This window comes from Notechis scutatus, chromosome Z, assembly GCF_049901735.1.
Source record: "Notechis scutatus isolate UNSWTSFEM ecotype Mainland chromosome Z, rNotScu1.2, whole genome shotgun sequence".
NCBI classification, from domain to species: Eukaryota; Metazoa; Chordata; class Lepidosauria; order Squamata; family Elapidae; genus Notechis; species Notechis scutatus.
Window position 1 is genome coordinate 123,740,614 of NC_142025.1, and position 21,462 is coordinate 123,762,075.

Consider the following 21,462-nt stretch of genomic DNA (forward strand, 5'->3'; position numbering starts at 1 on the left):
AACTTCTGAGCGCAATTATTCCATTTGGGAAAAGGAGTTGCTGGCCATCAAGGCTGCGTTCGAGACCTGGCGACATCATCTGGAGGGGGCTCGGCACAAGGTGGAGTTTCGGACGGATCACCGTAACCTGGAACATTTGTCCACTGCCAAGAAGTTGAACCAACGACAGATCCGGTGGTCGTTGTTCTTCGCTGGGTTCAACTTTTCAGTCACATACGTTCCCAGTGGACAAAATCGGAGAGCAGATGCCCTATCTCGTTAACCCGAGTACCATAGTCCCGAGGACCCTCTTCCTCCACGTACAGTTCTGCCACCGGAATCTTTGGCTGTTATTCAGGACTCGGTGGATTTGAGGGCTTGAGTAAGAGAGGCGCAGCGCGTAGATGCTTGGTCACAGCAAAGAATGGGGGAAATTGGACCTGACTCCCCATGGACTCTAGAGGAGGGCTTGCTACGGCATCGAGGACTATTGTACGTATCCACCAGGACGCTTAGAGCCCTCATCATGACTCAATGTCATGACAATCCTGCTGCTGGCCATTTTGGCTTCTTTAAAACTCTTCACCTAGTCACACAGACTTTTTGGTGGCCTCGAGTCCGACATGACGTCTTTTCTTACGTAGCCTCTTGTATTACGTGTCGACAAGCGAAGGCTGCGTCGGGTGCGCCTCCTGGACTCCTTCAACCGCTGCCGACTCCAGGTAGACCATGGGGGGTGATCTCCATGGACTTTTTGATGCACTTGGACTCGTCGTCGGGTTATACGACGATACTCGTGGTGGTTGACATGCTCATCGAGATGGCTCATTTTATCCCTTGTCGGAAGTTGCCATTGGCCCGCACTACTGCCCAGTTATTTCTGCAGCATGTTTTCTGCTTACATGGTGTGCCGGACAGGGTGGTTTTGGATCAGGGTGTCCAGTTTACCGCTCAGTTTTGGAAGAACCTCATGACGGCATTACAAGTGCACGGCATTACAAGTGCCGGAGACTGATGGCGGGACTGAAAAAGTGATTGGCATCCTCACCCAATATCTGAGATGTTTTGTCAACCATCGACAGAACGATTGGGTGACTTACCTCCCTTTGGCAGAGTTTGCCTTTAACAATTCGCAGCATACATCTACTCGTGTAATGCCATTTTATGCGAATGTGGGCTACCACCCACGATTATTCCCGTTGTCAATTGTGGACTCCCCGGTCCCAGAAACGCAAGAATTTCTCGAGGAGTTGCAGTCGGTTCACCGATTAGTGGCGCAACAACTGGAACGGGCGAAGGAGAACTACAAACGGTTTGCGGATGGTTCACGTCGGGTGACGCCTCCGCTAGCTGTGGGTGACAAGGTGTGGTTATCCACAAAGCACCTTTGGGTCGATCGCCCGATTAAGAAGTTGGACCACCGCTTCATTGGTCCATTCCCTATTGAGGCGGTCATCAATCCCGTCGCATATCGACTCACCCTGCCGCGCTCCATGCGCATTCATCCTGTCTTCCACCATTCCATTCTGGTTCCTGACTCCCCATTGTGTACACTCCGTTATCCTGAAGGTACAGCTTCAACATCGGTACCCAGCGATGAGACCGCCACTGATGACACGGTTGTCAGCGTTCAGGATTCTTGTTGGCTGAAGGGGAGATTTCAATACTTTGTCGGGCGGCTGGTGAATGGATCGGAGGTTCTCTCTTGGGTGGATGCTTCCATGGTTTGTTCTCCGGACCCTATCAGGAGGTTCCATGAACACTTCCGATCGAAAACGCATCCAGCTCGTCAGACTCGGGGGAAGGGCCCTGCAGTGAGGGATAGTGTTGTGCCTCTGAGGTTTGAACCTGGTCAGTCAGCAGATGTAGGCTCGAGTGATGAAGAAGATCTGGCATTGAGATTCGAGCCTGCATTATTGAGCGACGTTGAGAGGAGTCTGGGGGAGGAGGAGGAGTTGGCTCTGAGAGATGAGCCTGATTTGCTGGAAGTTTCGGAGGCGTCTTCCTCTTCTGGAACTCCCTCCCCGATTGCACCGCAGGTGTTAACTGTTAATCAGGAAAGTGTGCCAGAGGCTTCAAGCGATGATGAAACTGCCGGATGCTGGCTTGATGCTAGGACTAGGAGAAGATTGAGACGTCAATCTCAATTAGAAAAGAGACGTCAAGCCAAGGATTAATTAAAGAGATTGACACGCCCCTTCAGGGGATATATAAGGAGCGTGTTAACGCCTCTCCCCCGCTTGAAGCAAAGTGTATTTTTGGTGTGAAAGAATTGCATATGGCTGTGGCGTCTTGATTTATGGACAGTTCAGACTTGCCAGACGGATTCCAGGAAGACTGCCAAGGACTGTGAAAACAAAAGCAGTTAACTCTTTTGGGTCTGGTTTTGTTTGCTTGAATATTTGAACTTTGGATACTCACCTGTGGATACAGGGGAGACAGAACACTATTTTCCATTTTTCTGTTGAAATATTTCAGTTGCTAGTGGTCAGTATGCTAATCCAGTGTGCATGGTTAGCCATTTTTAATTCCATAACTGGGAGAAAATCAGCTTGTTCAATCACTGGAGGTTAAATTGAGACAAATCAACTTTCTAGGACACTAAAAAGATTCAAAAATTCAAAACTTGGAGATCTCCTCAGTATAATCCCAAGCTTCTTCACATTTCATCTCAACCAGAAATTAAAACACTAAGCCCTCTGATGTGTTTGAGAAACGTTTCTAGTTTTTACAATTCTATGGTGGAAAAATGGAACTGACTTCCTGCTCTTAGAAAAAATTGGGCAAAATATAGACAAAACTGAAATCAAATACTACCTTAGCATCCAAATTCATTCTGGGAGAGATATTTTATCATGAATTTAAAATCTTAAGTACAGAAGAAGAATCTTAAATACAGAAGAAAGCAGGATACAAATGCTTTCTCGGTTCGATTTTAGCTTACTGCTCCACCCTATCTATGATTCCCTATCATATAATCAAATTATGGTTTTCCAGATATTTGTTTTTGTGTGTAAGTATATATGTATGCATATACAAACACACATATATGCACACACTAAGTATGTATGTATTATGTATATGTGTCTGTATGACAGACATTAGATAACTTCAGACACTAGATATTTTAAATGTGTGTGTGTATATATGTATACACACACACACATACATATATTTAAAATATTTACTGTCCGAATCTAAAGCAGAAGTATATTAATTCAGTTTATAATTCTCACTAAAGGTTCCTCACCCAAAATTACCAACACACTTTGGCTCTGGCATTTGCTGTAAAGGACATCAATGAAAATTCTGGGATTTTGTCCAATGTTAGCCTCGGTTTCCACATCACTACCAACTATCTTGAGGATTATACAACTTACCATTTAGCAATGGAATTTCTATCTACAAAAGATAAATTTATCCCAAATTACAAATGTAATGACCAGACAAATATGGTGGCCATCATTGGAGGACCCCAGACTAAAACCTGTCTCAATATGGCAACCACTCTGTGCAACTATAAATTTCCCCAGGTGAGTAAAATATGGAGCAAGATGGAAAGTCCACAAGTGTATTATTTTCAAATGTAGAGTCCTGATAATCACTCTTATGAAAAGGATTCTGAATGCAAAAAATATGTGTTATTTAATGATGAGGAAGTTAGTAGATATGAAGATTACGAAGAAAGATTTCTACTTTTTGCTTGATGAACAGTACTAAATTTGCAGACATTATTTGGTAAAAATTTCATTTTTAGGAACTTTCCTGGAACACCCACTCAGGCCCAGTTAGTACATAAAGATATATGCATTAGTCCTTTATATATTTTTTCTAAAAAATACTCTGGTTCTTCTGTCTTTTCCCCACTTAGATCACATTTGGATCACCACCCTTGACATATAATGACAATTCAGCACTTTTTGTAAAATGGATGTTCCCTGATGAGATCCACCAACTTAAAGGAATCCTGTACTTACTTTTGCATTTTGGATGGATCTGGGTTGGAATGATTTCTCAGTTTGAGGAAGATAGAGAGAGGTTCATTCAAAAGAGTCTTTCCATGTTTTCAGAGAGAGGAATCTGCTTTGACTTTACAGAATGTCTTCCCCAAATGATGTATGGTAATGAAGCTGCTGAAATAGTGGAGGAAGCAGATAAATTATATAAAATAATCATGGGGAGTACAGTCATTGCTGTGATCTTGAATGCTGAAACTTCAAGCATAGTGACATTGAGGATGATGCTCTCTGTTTTAGATTCTGATGATATTCCAAAGGAGAGAAAAGCCAAAGTTTGGATCATGCCAGCTCAAATGGAATTCACCTCTATTCTAATGCAAAAACCATTGCCCATTGATTTTCTCCATGGTGCAATTTCCTTTGCACTTCATTCAAAAGAGCTAATAGGATTCCAACAATTTATGCAGACGAAAAACCCAATTTTTGAAAAAGACAATGGGTTTATTTGGGATTTCTGGAAAGATGTATTTGAATGCTCATTTTCTAGTGATATTTCAGATGAGAATGCTGAAAGGATCTGCACTGGAGAAGAAAAGCTGGACACTCTTCCTAATTCTGTCTTTGAGACCACCATGGGTGCACTTAGTTACAGCATCTACAAAGCAGTCTATGCTGTGGCACATGCTCTGAGGGCCTTGCATGCCTCCCAACTCAAAGATGGTCGAAAATTTGATCAGAGAAGTCAGGTGAATTTCATTCAATCAACGTGGCAGGTAACATTTGCTAATGCAAAATAAAGGATGATCAGGTATAAAAGTACTGGCTTTAAAGGACTGTGTAGTAGACTGGAGATAGATGATGTGGTATCCCTCCCCCTCTGTTGAGAGAGAGCTGATCAATTTTGACATAGGGCCTCTTTGATCCGTCTTTCAAACCAGCAGTCTTCTCTGTCCAAAATGTGGACTTCGTTGTCTTCAAAATTTGTTTTTTAAATGCAGACTTTTGGTATCCTCATGGATTTACTTTCTCATGTTGTGCCATGTTTTATGAAGGAGTTGTTTTGTTTCCCCAATGAAGAAATCTCCACATATTTCACGGCATTGTACTGCATATACCACATTGCTTAGTTTGTAATCTGGATTTTTTTTTCTCATTTCCTTCTTGTTTGGACAGTTAAAAAATGAAAGAATATTTATTTATTTGTATTTCATATTTTTTATGAAATACCTCCCCTCATGGTCCATCCTTTTACATATAATTATTGGCTTTATTATATGAAGAAAAGATTATTATTATTTTTAAAAAAAACTACCATTATTTTTCAAATATGATCTGAATGATCTGAATAACAAAGATCTTGCATGCAAAATTGGATGAAGTTTGAAAATAAAATGAAGATATTGAAAAAGTTTAAATATATAACTTATGTTGTATATTCATGAACTGGGATAGAGCTTGGTAACAAGGTCAGCCAATGAATAGGCATGGTAACTAAATCAGCCAATGGGGACAGTTTGGAAACTGAAACTAGAAATAGCCTAGGATGGAAACTGAAACTGGAAGTAGCCTAGGCATGGCTCTATATTAAGCTGTGCAACTCTGAAGCCATTGAGTTCTGAATCTGTCTATTGAAATGAACTGCTTCTCTCTTTTGATTGCCTGCTGAAGTGACTTGCAATATGTTTCTGTCTGAGTTTTCTGCATGTTGGAAAAATCTACAACTGGTTTATAAAACCTACTTATTATGTTTATAAGTGCTGTAAATAAACACAGCCATCTGTATTTATTTTTCTGGAACTGAATTAATGCTGCAAAACTCTGAATATGTACTTTATGTATGAAATAATATGTAAAGGATCTTATTTAATCTACAACCTGTATATTTAACAGTTTCAAATGTAAAACTTTGTCAATCAATAGCATAAAGGAAATTTCAAATTTAAATGGTTCTCAATTATTTTTTATTTGTTTTTCAATTAAAAACAGTGTAGGTTGATGAAAAAAATGGCATTCCATTGACTGTAAACAAAACAGAAGGAACTGAGGTTTCTCCATATGATTTCAAGGAATCCAGTTAATATTTATATTACTTTGATTTTTCATTCAGCTCCACCATTTTTTGCAGCAAGTCTCTTTCAATTGGGTCACATTTCCAAACAAGTCTTTTCTAAGAGTCCAAATTGGAAGCATTGATCCCATGGCTCCCCCAGACAAGTTCCACACCATTTCTACCATGGATGCTTTTTGGCCCCTTGTATTTAACCAGGTGTGTCTTGTTTTTCAGTATTTAAGAAATCGCGTATTCATTTATCCTCAGAAATAAATGATTAAATGACTTATCACGACAACAACCTTTGGATTTAGCAGCCTCAATATTTTTTATATGTGATGTGAGTATAAGCTGCTAAAATATTAACGGGTGACTTAAAATTGAAATCCCCATAACCTTTGATTATTTCCAATGCAAAATCATTTCAGTAATTTTAGTACTAGATTTCGCGATTAGTCAGTTGACCATATCAATGCATGAGCATTGAGTTCAATGCAATGAAATTGAGATAAGCTAAGACAAAGCAATAAGATAAATTGGTATATGATAAAATACAATGCAAATATATATTAAAAATGAATATTTCAGATCAAAAACAGTAGGTGCTGGTTTCTCAAACTCAGCAAATTTATGAGGTGTGGACTTCAATTCCAAACTTCAACATACTGGCTGGGGAATTCTGGCAGTTGAAATTCACACCTCTTCTACTTGCTGAAGATTGAGGAAAAAATTAATTGAATTGAATTTTAATGAATTTAAAACAAAAGAAAATGGACAAAAGAAAATGGACACTAAGGATTGATGAGGATAGGAAGAGTTTGGGTATGTATAATTGATGAAATGGAAACTCCCAACGTATACATTCTTCATATGAAAGAAATCTCATTTTGTTTATAACAGACAATGCCTCTTTCCATCTGTAATGAAAAATGTCCTTCTGGCTCCAGCAAGGTAAAAATTGAAGGGAAATTATCCTGCTGCCATGACTGTAGAGAGTGTCCAGAAGGGAAGATAGCAGACCAAATGGGTAAGCAAAGGAATATGTTGAATGTATGGATAATTTAATAAATATAAATTTATTAAGCATAAGTATTATGGTGTCTGAAAATCTTATCTGATAGGTTGTATCCTTTAGTGCATTTTGTATATTATTTTCAAAAAAAATAATATGAAGTCATAATATCTTAGTAAATAAAGTATGCTATTAAATCTTCATACTTAAAACCTATCATGGTTCTGTGAAACAGTTTTATTCGTTCTTTTTCCCCAGACTTAGATGACTGTTTCCCATGTCCAGAGGATCAATATCCAAACAAGGGTCAAGATAATTGCCTTCAAAAAACTGTAACTTATTCAACTTTCCAAGGGCTCTTGGGTATTTCTTTGGTAATGATTGCAGTCTCCTTTTCTGTCATCTCAGCTGTGGTCCTGGGAATCTTCATTAAACACCAGGACACTCCCATTGTCAAAGCCAACAACAGGAACCTCACCTACACACTTCTCATTGCTCTCCTGCTCTCCTTCCTTTGCACTCTGCTCTTCATTGGGCAACCTGATCGAGTGAAATGTCTCTTGCGACAAACTACATTTGGCATCACTTTCTCTATAGCTCTTTCTTGTATTTTGGGTAAAACAACCATAGTAGTTCTTGCTTTCATGGCCACAAAGCCAGGCTCCAAAATGAGGAAAAAGGGGGGAGAAGGATGGCCAACACCATTGTCCTATCTGTCTTCACGGTTCAGTTCACCATCTGTGTAGTGTGGTTGGCAATGTCTCCCCCATTTCCAGATTCAGACATGCACTCCATGGTTGAAGAAATTGTCCTGGAATGTAACGAAGGTTCAACCACAATGTTTTATACTGTCCTTGGCTTTATGGGCTCTTGACTGCTGTCACTTTCACAGTGGCCTTCTTGGCTAGGATTTTACCTGACAGCTTCAACGAAGCCAAATTCATCACCTTCAGCATGTTGGTCTTTTGCAGTGTCTGGGTGTCATTTGTTCCCACCTATTTGAGCAGCAAGGGAAAATACGTGGTTGCTGTGGAGATCTTCTCCATTTTGGCTTCAACAGCTGGATTGCTGGGCTGCATTTTTTCTCCCAAGTGCTATATCATTATTCTGAGACCTGATTTGAATAAGAAGGAGCAATTAATAAAAAAATAAAACTGATAATTATATCTTGAATGAAGATAAATTGGTTATTTTCCATATAATAGAATGGGTTTGGGTTTTGGGGGGTACTTGGGGATTCTGTGTTATTCCCTCATATCAGCATATCAATGTGACATATAAGACAATACCTTGATATATAGGGACACAGATATATAACCCTATTATACTCACTCTGTGAAACTATGACAGATAATTTAGCATGTCACTCTTGCTTTGCATGAAGATTCCCATGAAAATAAGACAAACCAGGAAGTTAGACAGTACTGGAAAAATAAACATACAGAGAACCTGTGTGACTGCAAACTCTCATTTAAAATTCAGACATTTTTCTCTTCTATAACCACTTTTTTATAATTTTCAGGATGTGTAGATAGGTATTGAGGTAGAGTCACACAAGAAGGCTACTTTCAATGCATTAGCTGTGATTATATTTCCAAGTTAACTTTAGGACCTAGAGAGTTTCCATGAATCTTTTCTTTTTGAACTATTAGATCATTATTCTGAGAATAAATTGGAATAGCTAATCAAGAAGATAATTGAGTTTAAAAATTGGATTTTAATATTACAATGTTCAGTTGTCTCATACTTATTGAATTTTTGTCCTGGAACCCATAAGCCTCATAATATATTTGAGTAAAAAAAAAAATCTTGCCAACCATCCTAATATTCTTCATAAGTATGTTTTTTTTTTTTTAAAGAGGAAAATACCCACTAATTTCTACTGTTCCAAATCTGGATGGTTGAGACCCAGATGTTGGTGTTATGGATAAGATGGTTGTCCAGAAATTGGGAAACAATCAATACTAGTCCCCCTTGAAGCATGATAGCATCCACAGTTATGTTGCTGTGGGAATTGAATAAAGAGTTTGGAAGAAGATTGTGATGGAGTATTACTTCTTAGCTTCCCTCATGTAACTGCCTTAAATTTTCCTAAAAGATATTGGTCTACTAGTGGTTTTATATCTGTGTTTTGTTTCTTGCTTTCAATGAATTTCAAGAAGCCAAATCCCAAAATATTTCAGAAGGCCTAAGTATTTTGCTGCATTTCTTAGAATGACAAAAATGTATAATCATAATTCTAATGCAAAAGAACTGGAAAAATTTATGAAATATCACAACCTGGATATTGAAACTAAGCAATTATTGGATGAAACATGTAACAGTGATACCCACTGTCATCGGGTTACTTGGTACCATGTCCAATAATTTTGCAAAATACATCAAGAATTTGCAGCTTCCTGCTCTAATGCCAGCAATCTGCAAAAGATTGTGCTACTCAAAACAACATACATTTTAAGAAGATTCTTTTGATACCTAGGATGCTGTCAGTAACCTGTATCAACCATTGGAGCCAGTCAGTGATATTTGTGATACATTTTTAAATGTTCAGTTGACTGAGTTTCATGTTTAAACAATAACAATAACAATGACAATAACAATAACAACAACAACAACAACAACAACAATAACAGAATGATTATGTTAACCAAAGTATAGAAAAATTGCTGCAGGCTGTGAAAACAGAGAACATTATAAAAACAACAGAAACAGAGGCAGAATATAACAAATACAACTGGAAGATAGATTAAATAGATGGAAAACCAAAGCTTTGCATGGACAGCACTTGAAAAACATTGAAGGAAAATGTGATGACAGCTTGACATGGGCATGGCTTATTCTTCCATCAAGGAAGAAATGGAAGGTTTAATACTTGCTGCTCAAGAACAAGCACTACAAACTGATCAGTGGTGGGATTCAAAAATTTTTACTGCCAATTCTGTGGGTATGGCTTGGTGGGCATGGCTTAGTGGTCATGTGACTGGGTGGGCATGGCTGGGTAGTCATGTGACTGGGGGGTCGTGACTAACTCCACATCACTCATGTCAAGGGGTGCCTTGCCTCTCCCGGCTTGCCTGGCCTCCTGAGCTCTTCTGGTCTTTGTCTAAATGTAGACTGATTTTTAGCTACATATCTTCCCAGGAAACAGCACATTTTGAAGCTCCAGGTAAAGAAGATTCATTTTAGGAGGAGTAATCACAGTTTGCATGTTGGTGTTTTCAAAAGGAATGTTGGGAAATTCTGTATTTTAAAGAACATTTGAAGGAGGTGTGCAAGATAGTTCTTCTCTGCCTGAGGCTATAGAGATCTGGCACCAATCAAAATATTGTTTGTGAAGCAACTGATCAACACTGAGGGTAAGCCACTAATATTTGAAAATAAGAGGAAACTCCACTCCCTTCTAGTACTGATGATGTTACCTAGTTTGGTAATGAAACATCTGCATCTATGGTTCATATTGCTTTAATCACTATTTGTTAAGGAAACCGCAACTGATTTATTTAATTGCACCAAACTCTAAATAAATCAGGAATGGAAAATCCTAAGCTATAATGTAAGCTAATGCTTCTCAACTTTGGCAATTTTAAGGTGTATGGACTTCAATCCCCAGAATTCTCAAGTTAGCATTTAGTTCACCCATCTTAAACTTGTCAAGACTGAAAAATGCTGATCTTCAGAGAGGGATTTTTCCATTTCTCTTTTACTGGTTCTTACTTACTTATAAGCAATCATAATAGAAAATCCTCACTTCCATCCCATTCCCTCACTAACCTGATTTCCAGCTCCATTCTCCTCCATGCAGGGCAACCAAAGAAGACTATGTGACTATCAGTTTAAAAAAGGTTCAATCAGACCTTCCAAAAAAGAAGTTGGAGCTTCTTTTTTTGGAAGAGCTTCTTTTTTTGAAGAACTTCATTTTTTGAAATGGGGTGGAAATGAGACTTTGCATTATAATGCAAAATCCTCACTTCTACCCCATCCAAGAGAAAAGATAATGCCATATCCTCAGTTCAACCCCATTTCAAAATAATGATAATGCAAAATCCATTCCAGAACACACACCAATCCCTCACTAACTTGCTTTCCAACTCTCTTCTCCTCCATTCAGGGCAACAAAAAAAGACCATGTGACTACCAGTTCAATCAGACTTCTAAGGTATCCAGGGAATAAAGTTCTAAGTTCTGACTGAACTGACTGATTAGTCTCCCAATTGCTGGGGCTGCTGGTCAATTTGTAAGGACAAAGTTGAAACCGTTTCACATTTAATATGTAAATGCAGCAAAATTGCACAAACTGATTACAAAGCTAGACGCGACTAAGTTGCTAAATTAATCAAGTGTTCATTATGTAAAAAATACGACTTACCTGTATTTGAAAAATCATGGGAACATAAAGTGAAAAAAGTTATTAAAAATGAGAAGGTGAAAATCTTGTGGGACTTTCGAATATATACAGATCGCAATTTGGAACACAACATGCCAGATATCACAGTTGTCAAAAACTGAAAAGTACAATTTATTGATATTTCAGTACCAGGAGATGCCAGAATCCAAGAAAAAGAACTATAAAAAAACATGAAATATCACAACCTGGCCCTAGTGGTATTGATTATGAATGAAACATGTAACAGTGATAACCAGGCAGCAGCAGGGAGTGATACCCATCCTTGAGAGCTGGGAGATATGTTTATAAGTTTGTAACTGCAGAGTTAGAATTGCTGGAGTGAAAGTTTAATGTTCAATTTGAAAAAGGTTTATCTTTGCTGGCATTCTTCCCATGGACTATCCTCAGTTACTTTCCTGGAGTTTATGATTAGTTATCTTGGCTTGCTTCAGAACTTTCGTCAATGCGGGGTTTTTTGGTTTTCTTTTTGCCTCATTATTTACTTTTGTGACTTTAAACTGTGCCTAATAAAACAGTGAAGTTAAGTTGAAGGCATTACCGGACTTTAATGTATGTTTTGGGTTTGAGGGACCCTATTTTGAGAGACTACGGTCGTCACAATAACTATGTTTTTACTTATACCTATTATCTTGTAAGCAATTGACAAACCAAATAAAATAAATAAAATAAAATAAATAAACATGGCACAACATGAGAAAGTAAACCCATGAGGATATCTACAGTCTACATTTAAAAGACAAATTTTGAAGACAACAAAGTCCACATTTTGGACATGCTGGTTTGAAAGAGGACTCAAAGAGGCCCTATGTCAAAATTGATCAGCTCTCTCTCAACAGAGGTGGTGGGATAACACATCATCTATCTCCAGTCTACTAAACAGTCCTTTAAAGCTAGTATTTTTATACCTGATCATCCTTTATTTTGCATTAGCAAATGTTACCTGCCACGTTGATTGAATGAAATGCTTCTGCCTCCTTTGATCAAATTTTTGACCATCGTTGAGTTGGGAGGCATGCAAGGCCCTCAGAGCATGTGCCACAGCACAGACTGCATTGTAGCTGCTGTAACTAAGTCCACCCATGGTGGTCTCAAAGACAGAATTAGGAAGAGTGTCCAGCTTCTCTTCTCCAGTGCAGATCCTTTCAGCATTCTCATCTGAAATATCACTAGAAAATGAGCATTCAAATACATCTTTCCAGAAATCCCTAATAAACCCATTGTCTTTTTCAAAAATTGGGTTTTTCGTCTGCGTAAATTATTGGAATCCTATTAGCTCTTTTGAATGAAGTGCAAAGGAAATTGCACCATGGAGAAAATCAATGGGCAATGGTCTTTGCATTAGAATAGAGGTGAATTCCATTTGAACTGGCATGATCCAAACTTTGGCTCTTCTCTCCTTTGAAATATCATCAGAATCTGAAACAGAGAGCATCATCTTCAACATCACTATGCTTGAAGTTTCACCATTCAAGATCACAGCAATGACTGTACTCCCCATGATTATTTTATATAATTTATCTGCTTCCTCCACTATTTCAGCAGCTTCATTACCATACATCATTTGGGGAAGACATTCTGTAGCCATGGGTGGGGCACTCATTTACGTTACTAAAGATAATACAATGAAGGTTATCTGGAATTAAGACAAGGATGTATCACAGAACAAACACAAATCCTTCTTTTTCTCCATGCAGGCAGTTCTTTATATTTCTGAGCAGATGTGAATGCTATGTAATGTCTTAATCTTACGGTCATAATTTTGTCAGTATCTACTGAAATTCCCTTGAGAGATAGAGCAGAGGGGACACTGACAATACTTAATTAGTAATCAGTACTATTATTTTTTTCCAAAAGTACTGTCTTTGAAGAATATCAGAAGGAAGCATGTTTACCACATCTCAGGACTCACTGCAACACTGCTATGAACCTTTGAAACTAATACACAAAGTAGAAAAAGGTTTCTCTGGGAGGTTATATCCATGAAGAAGAAAGCAAAATACAATTAGAAAGAAAAAGAAACATGTCTGTTGAGGTCATAGTGTTTTCTCCTTTGTTAAATACACGATCTACCTTATAAAGTGGTACTGTAACAATTACTTAAGCTTTAGAAGGATTTACTGATCCCATATCCCATAAGCCTGTGCATTTTGTGGGACGTAGCAGGAAAGGTGGGACCTAGCAGGAAAGCACTTTCTGCCCTGGCCTTACCTCGGAGATCATTCTTGCTCTCAAGATGTGGCTGGCCCCAATCATGCCATCCTTCTAGAAGGCCCTTAAAAGACCAGAAAGTCAAATGTCCTGGGGATCATATCTTAGAGGGGATCCTACTACATCATGTTATATGACAGAAAATGGTCTGTCTTGACATGACACAATATGATACTTAATTGAAGTGCACTGTCAGTTATCCTATTTTGCCATTTAGTTTCTATCTTTTTAATTTAGTATGGAATAAATCAAGAAATGGAAGTTAAAATCAAATACTAATCTACTTTTACAAACAACTGCTATTTTTATTCTTTGTTCTTTTTTGTTCTTTTTTCTTTATTTTTCTTCTGCCATTTATAAAAAACAATAAGTAGCAATCTAATGGAGATTTCACTTTTTAATATGTAGCTCAAGAAAGAAACATTTATTACACCACAAAACAATTCCATCCATTTTACAGTTATTTATTAAGGATTAGATAGCTCAAGATTTTCAGTCAACATAATACCGATTAAAAATTCAACCCCATTTATATTATGAAATCATCCATATATTCAATATATTCCTTTCCTTACCCATTTGGTAAATTATCTTCCCTTCTGGACACTGTCTACAGTCATAGCAGCAGGATAATGTCCCTTCTATTTTTACCTTACTGTAGCCAAAAGGACATTTCCCATTACAGATAGAAAGAGGAATTGGAATTCTTTCACATGAAGAGCTTACAGGTTGGAAGTGGTTATTTTATCAGGTATATATACTTTTCACATCCTCATCAAAACTAGTGCCCCATTTCCCCATTTTCTTTTGTTTTAAATTTTAAAAAGAGTATACTTGGAATATTTCATCCAATTTTTGTTGCCACAATATAAAAAGATGTGGAGAGTATAGATAGAGTGCAGAGAAGTGGAGAGTATAGATAGAGTGCAGAGATACTTAATTGAAGTGCACTGTCAGTTATCCTATTTTGCCATTTAGTTTCTATCTTTTTAATTTAGTATGGAATAAATCAAGAAATGGAAGTTAAAATCAAATACTAATCTACTTTTACAAACAACTGCTATTTTTATTCTTTGTTCTTTTTTGTTCTTTTTTCTTTATTTTTCTTCTGCCATTTATAAAAAACAATAAGTAGCAATCTAATGGAGATTTCACTTTTTAATATGTAGCTCAAGAAAGAAACATTTATTACACCACAAAACAATTCCATCCATTTTACAGTTATTTATTAAGGATTAGATAGCTCAAGATTTTCAGTCAACATAATACCGATTAAAAATTCAACCCCAATTATATTATGAAAACATCCATATATTCAATATATTCCTTTCCTTACCCATTTGGTAAATTATCTTCCCTTCAGGACACTGTCTACAGTCATAGCAGCAGGATAATGTCCCTTCTATTTTTACCTTACTGTAGCCAAAAGGACATTTCCCATTACAGATAGAAAGAGGAATTGGAATTCTTTCACATGAAGAGCTTACAGGTTGGAAGTGGTTATTTTATCAGGTATATATACTTTTCACATCCTCATCAAAACTAGTGCCCCATTTCCCCATTTTCTTTTGTTTTAAATTTTAAAAAGAGTATACTTGGAATATTTCATCCAATTTTTGCTGCCACAATATAAAAAGATGTGGAGAGTATAGATAGAGTGCAGAGAAGTGCAACAAAGATGATTAGGGATTGGAGGCTAAAATATATGAAGAACAGTTGCAAGCAGTCTTCCAATATCTTAGGGCCTTCTACAAAGAAGAGGCATTCAACCTATTCTCCAAAGTACCTGAAGGCAGGATAAGAAGCAAGGGATGGAAACTAATTAAGGAGAGAACCAATTTAGAATTAAGGAGAAATTTCCTGACAGTTAGAACAATTAATGGGTGGAATGGCTTGCTCCAGAAATTCTGCATCCTCCAACACGAGACATTTTAAAGAAGCGATTGGACAACCATTTGTCTTTACTGGTGTAGGGTTTCCCGAGTAAAGTTTGTTGGACTAGAATACCTCCCAAGTTATTCTGTTATTTCCCCAACCAGCATGCTGAAGTTGGGAGTTGAAATCCACACCTCATAAAACTTGCTGGGTTGAAGAAACACTTGTTTAACTCTTCCTTTTTTTCTTGTTTCCATTGAATTGTGGTCAATTCTGAGAGTCTGCCTGGAGAAGTTTTCTTGCAAAGTTTTTCAGAAGTGATTTGTTATTTCCTCGTTTCTAGAGTGAGAAGATGCCCCAAATGATTCAGCTGTGGTTGTGGAAGGACTAGAACCACACCTTCTCCTTAATGATTTGCATTAAAGATTTGCTGATAATTCCCTCATTCAACTCTTGCCACAAAAATGCTTATTAACTTAATGTTAGCCCTAACCATTTTTGTGTCCATAAGTCAACAATTTGGGGAAAATGTTTCTATGCAATTATTAAGTTGAACTGTGCATGATGCCACTTATAAATAAATTCCCTCTTAGAAATCTGCAATCTAATTACAAAGCAGTTCTCTGTGTCATTGTTTTCTTTTATTCATATAGGTTATATAATTTTTATAAAAATAATATCTCCTTCCCCCTTTTAATTATTTTTATTTATTTTATTTGTTAAATTTACATGCTGCCCTACAGCACATAAATGCTATCAACAGTGAAAGGGTGATTTTTCTGCTTAATGTGCAATCATATTCCTTTACTTGGATTACCATAACTAGTTAGCTGGTTAGGCAGTACGTCTATGCTAAAAGAATGACTTTCTGCTCCCCGTTTAATTTCTTTCAGGGAGGCAAATATAAATTTAAGTTTAAGGAGATTTCACCAAAAACCATGTTCAAGCCATTTTAAAAATAGTTTCACTCTGTTGCAACAAATGGATTCTTTCTATTAAGCTATGAGCATTTCTAGAGTGTCATTATGTGTAGTTAAAGATACCTGAATACTTCAGATGTCCTAATCACTTGTCCATTATATGGCAGCTCACCAAGGGCTCAATACATAGAGATATTGCTTCACAAAAATGACATACTAGTTTTCAAAGAAACAAACAAAAAATAATTCTATTTTGTTCAGGACCCAAATATATATCTAGTCACTTGAATGGTTAAGTTGATAGGATATCTTATACACCACAAATTGAGTTTATATTTAAAAGTAATTAATTCACTTAAGTGCCTACTGTTTCCTATCTCTAGGATTCATTTCGTTATATATCTTGCATTATTTTTTTACTATATCCCACTTTATTTTACTATTTATCTTCTCTAATTTTATTGTATTTTACTGTGTCTGATCCTCATTTTAATAATATGACCCACTGAGTAATTAGTAGAGATTACTACTATGGTTTGTACTGGGATGATTTTGCACTGGAACTAAATAAATAAATAAGTACTATTTCATTACTTCAATACTTAAACACTGATTACTTCATTACCTCAAAACATAACTTTTCTACCTCATGACTTATACCAATGATTAGATAATGATGTCTCTAAAACAATTGATTGACCCTTTTTTAAACTGATAGTCACATAGTCTTCTTTGGTTGCCCTGCATGGAGGAGTATGGAGCTGGAAATCAGGTTAGTGAGGGAATGGGATGGAAGTGAGGATTTTGCATTATGATTGCTTATAAGTAAGTAAGAACCAGTAAAAGAGGAATGGAAAAATCCCTCTCTGAAGATCAGCATTTTTCAGTATTGGCAAGTTTAAGATGGGTGAACTCCATGCTACCTTGAGAATTCTGGGAATTGAAGTCCATGCACCTTAAAATTGCCAAAGTTGAGAAGCATGAGTCTACACTATAGCTTAGGATTTTCCATTCCTGATTTATTTAGCGTCTGGTGCAATTAAATAAATCAGTTGTGCTTTCCTTAACAAATAGTGATTAAAGCAATATGAACCATAGATGCAGATGTTTCATTACCAAACTAGGTAACATCATCAGTACTAGAAGGGAGTGGAGTTTGCTCTTATTTTCATATATTCGTGGCTTACCCTCAGTGTTGACCAGCTGCTTCACAAACAATATTTTGATTGGTGCCAGATCTCTATAGCCTCAGGCAGAGAAGAACTATTTTGCACACCTCCTTCAAATGTTCTTTAAAATACAGAATTTCCCAACATTCCTTTTGGAAACTCCAACATGCAAACTGTGATTACTCCTCCTAAAATGAATCTTCTTTACCTGAAGCTTCAAAATTTGCTGTTTGTTGGGAAGATATGTAGCTAAAAATCAGTCTACATTTAATGTACATCTGATTTTGGATTCCAACTTTAGGTTACATTTTTGGCCGATTATTTTATTTCTACTATTAGTAAGGAAATGAATGAGAAATCACCATTTTTATAACAATTCCTGAAGTGTGTGTGCATAAAAGGCAGCATTGGTCACTGATCATAACAGCACAAGAACAGGCACTAAGCACCAGAACTACAGTAGCACGGATTTACCACACTAGATGGAACCCAAGGGCTAGATCAGTGTCGCTCAGCTGAAAGATGTATGGGTTTTAACTCCCAGAATTCTCTAGCCAGTCATCAAGGAGTTTACACAGACGATTGTGGAGAATAATAGAGCTAGGAATCTGTGAGAGTTCCATATTCAGAAGGACATGCAGGCATTAGATAATCTACCAGACACTGTAGTAGTAGACAGATTAATAGACAAAGACCAGAAGAGCTCAGGAGGCCAGGCAAGTTGGGCGAGGCAAGGCACCCCTTGACATGAGTCATGTGGAGTTAGTCACGCCCCCCCAGTCACATGACTACCCAGCCATTCCCACCCAGTCACATGACCACTAAGCCACGCCCACCAAGCCATGCCCACAGAATTGGCAGTAAAAATTTTTGAATCCCACCACTGATTAGTTTGTAGTGCTTGTTCTTGAGCAGCAAGTATTAAACCTTCCATTTCTTCCTTGATGGAAGAATAAGCCATGCCCATGTCAAGCTGTCATCACATTTTCCTTCAAAGTTTTTCAAGTGCTGTCCATGCAAAGCTTTGGTTTTCCATCTATTTAATCTATCTTCCAGCTGTATTTCCTTATATTCTGCCTCTGTTTCTGTTGTTTTTATAATGTACTCTGTTTTCACAGCCTGCAGAAATTTTTCTGTACTTTGGTTCACATAATCATTCTGTTATTCTTATTCTTATTCTTATTCTTGTTGTTGTTGTTGTTGTTGTCGTTGTCATTGTCGTTGTCATTGTCATTGTCATTGTTATTGTTATTGTTTAAACATGAAACTCAGTCAACTGAAAATTTAGAAATGTATCACAAATATAACTGACTGGCTCCAATGGTTAATACAGGTTGCTGACAGCATCCTAGGTATCAACAAGAATCTTCTTAAATTGTATGTTGTTTTGAGTAGCACAATCTGTTGCAGCTTGCTGGCATTATAGCAGGAAGCTGCAAATTCTTGATGTATTTTGCAAAATTCTTGGACATTGTACCAAGTAACCCGATGACAATGGGTATCACTGTTACATGTTTCATCCAATAATTGCCTAGTTTCAATATCCAGGTTGTGATATTTCATAATTTTTTCCAGTTTTTTTGCATTAGAATTATGATTATACATTTTTGTCATTCTAATAAATGCAGCAAAATATGTAGGCCTTCTGAAACATTTTGGGATTTGGCTTCTTGAAATTCATTGAAAGCAAGAAACAAAACACAGATATAAAACCACTAGTAGACCAATATCTTTAAGGAAAATTTAAGGCAGTTACATGAGGGAAGCTAAAAAGTAATTCTCCAACACAATCTTCTACCAAACTCTTTATTCAATTCCCACAACAACATAACTGTGGAAGCTATCATGCTTCAAAGGGGACTAGTATTGATTGTTTCCCAATTTCTGGACAACCATCTTATCCATAACACCAACACCTGGGTCTCAACCATCCAGATTTGGAACAGTAGAAATTAGTGGCTATTTTCCTCTATTTTTTTTAAACATCTGAAGAATATTAGGATGGTTGGCAAGATTTTTTTTAATCAAATATATTATGAGGCTTATGGGTTCCAGGACACAAATTCAATAAGTATGAGAAAACTGAACATTGTAATATTAAAAACCAATTTTTAAACACGATTATCTTCTTGATTAGCTATTCCCATTTATTCTTATTGGAGCACACAATAATGATCTAATAGTTCAAAAAGAAAAGATTCATGGAAACTCTCTAGGTCCTAAAGTTAACTTGGAAATATAATCACAGCTAATGCTTTGAAAGTCGCCTTCTTTTGTGACTCTACCTCAATACATATCTACACATCCTGAAAATTATGAAAAAGTTGTTATAGAAGAGAAAAATGTCTGAATGTTAAATGAGAGTTTGCAGTCACACAGGTTCTCTGTATGTTTATTTTTCCAATACTGTCTAACTTCCTGGTTTGTCTTATTTTCATGGGAATCTTCATGCAAAGCAAGAGTGACATGCTAAATTATCTATCATACTTTCACAGAGTGAGTGTAATAGGGATATATATCAGCGTCCCTATATATCAAGGTATTGTCTTATATGTCACATTGATATGCTGATATGAGGGAATAACACAGAATCCCCCCAAAAAAACCCAAAACCCAAACCCTTTTGGGCTATAGAGAAAGTGATGCCAAACGTAGTTTGTCGCAAGAGACATTTCACTCGATCAGGTTGCCCAATGAAGAGCAGAGTGCAAAGGAAGGAGAGCAGGAGAGCAATGAGAAGTGTGTAGGTGAGGTTTCTGTTGTTGGCTTTGACAATGGGAGTGTCCTGGTGTTTAATGAAGATTCCCAGGACCACAGCTGAGATGACAGAAAAGGAGACTGCAATCATTACCAAAGAAATACCCAACAGCTCTTGGAAAGTTAAATAAGTTACAGTTTTTTGAAGGCAATTATCTTGACCCTTGTTTGGATATAGATCCTCTGGACATGGGAAACAGTCGTCTAAGTCTGGGGAAAAAGAACGAATAAAACTGTTTCACAGAACCATGATAGGTTTTAAGTATGAAGAATTAATAGCATACTTTGTTTACTAAGATATTATAACTTCATATTGTTTTTTTTTTTTAAATAATATACAAAATGCACTAAAGGATAACACCTATCAGATAAGATTTTCAGACACCATAATACTTATACTTAATGAATTTATATTTATTAAATTATCCATACATTCAACATATTCCTTTGCTTACCCATTTGGTCAGCTATCTTCCCTTCTGGACACTGTCTAGAGTCATAGCAGCAGGATAATTTCCCTTCAATTTTTACCTTGCTGGAGCCAGAAGGACATTTCTCATTACAGACGGAAAGAGGCATTGTCTGTTATAAATAAAATGAGATTTCTTTCATATGAAGAATGTATGTGTTGGCAATGTCCATTTCATCAATTATACATACCCAAACTCCTCCCATCCTCATCAGTCCTTAGTGTCCAATTTCACCATTTTCTTTTGTTTTAAATTCATTAAAATTCAGTTCAGTTCAATTAATTTGTTCCTCAATCTTCAGCAAGTAGAAGAGGTGTGAACTTCAACTGCCAGAATTCCCCAGCCAGTATGTTGAAGTTTGGAATTGAAGTCCACACCTCATAAATTTGCTGAGTTTGAGAAACAAGCACCTGCTGTTTTTGATCTGAAATATTCATTTTTTATATATATTTGCATTGTATTTTATCATATACCAATTTATCTTATTGCTTTGTCTTAGCTTATCTCAATTTCATTGCATTGAACTCAATGCTCATACATTGATATGGTCAACTGACTAATCGCAAAATCCAGTACTACAATTACTGTGATGATTTTGCATTGGAGATAATCAAAGGTTATGGGCATTTCAATTTTAAGTCACCCATTTATATTTTAG

General features: G+C 36.9%; 1 pseudogene; it reads left to right on the forward strand.

The window, feature by feature from the left end:
- The first annotated feature begins 4,093 nt into the window (after positions 1-4,093).
- On the forward strand, positions 4,094-8,152 carry LOC113428718 (vomeronasal type-2 receptor 26-like; annotated as a pseudogene).
- The last annotated feature ends 13,310 nt before the right edge of the window (positions 8,153-21,462 follow it).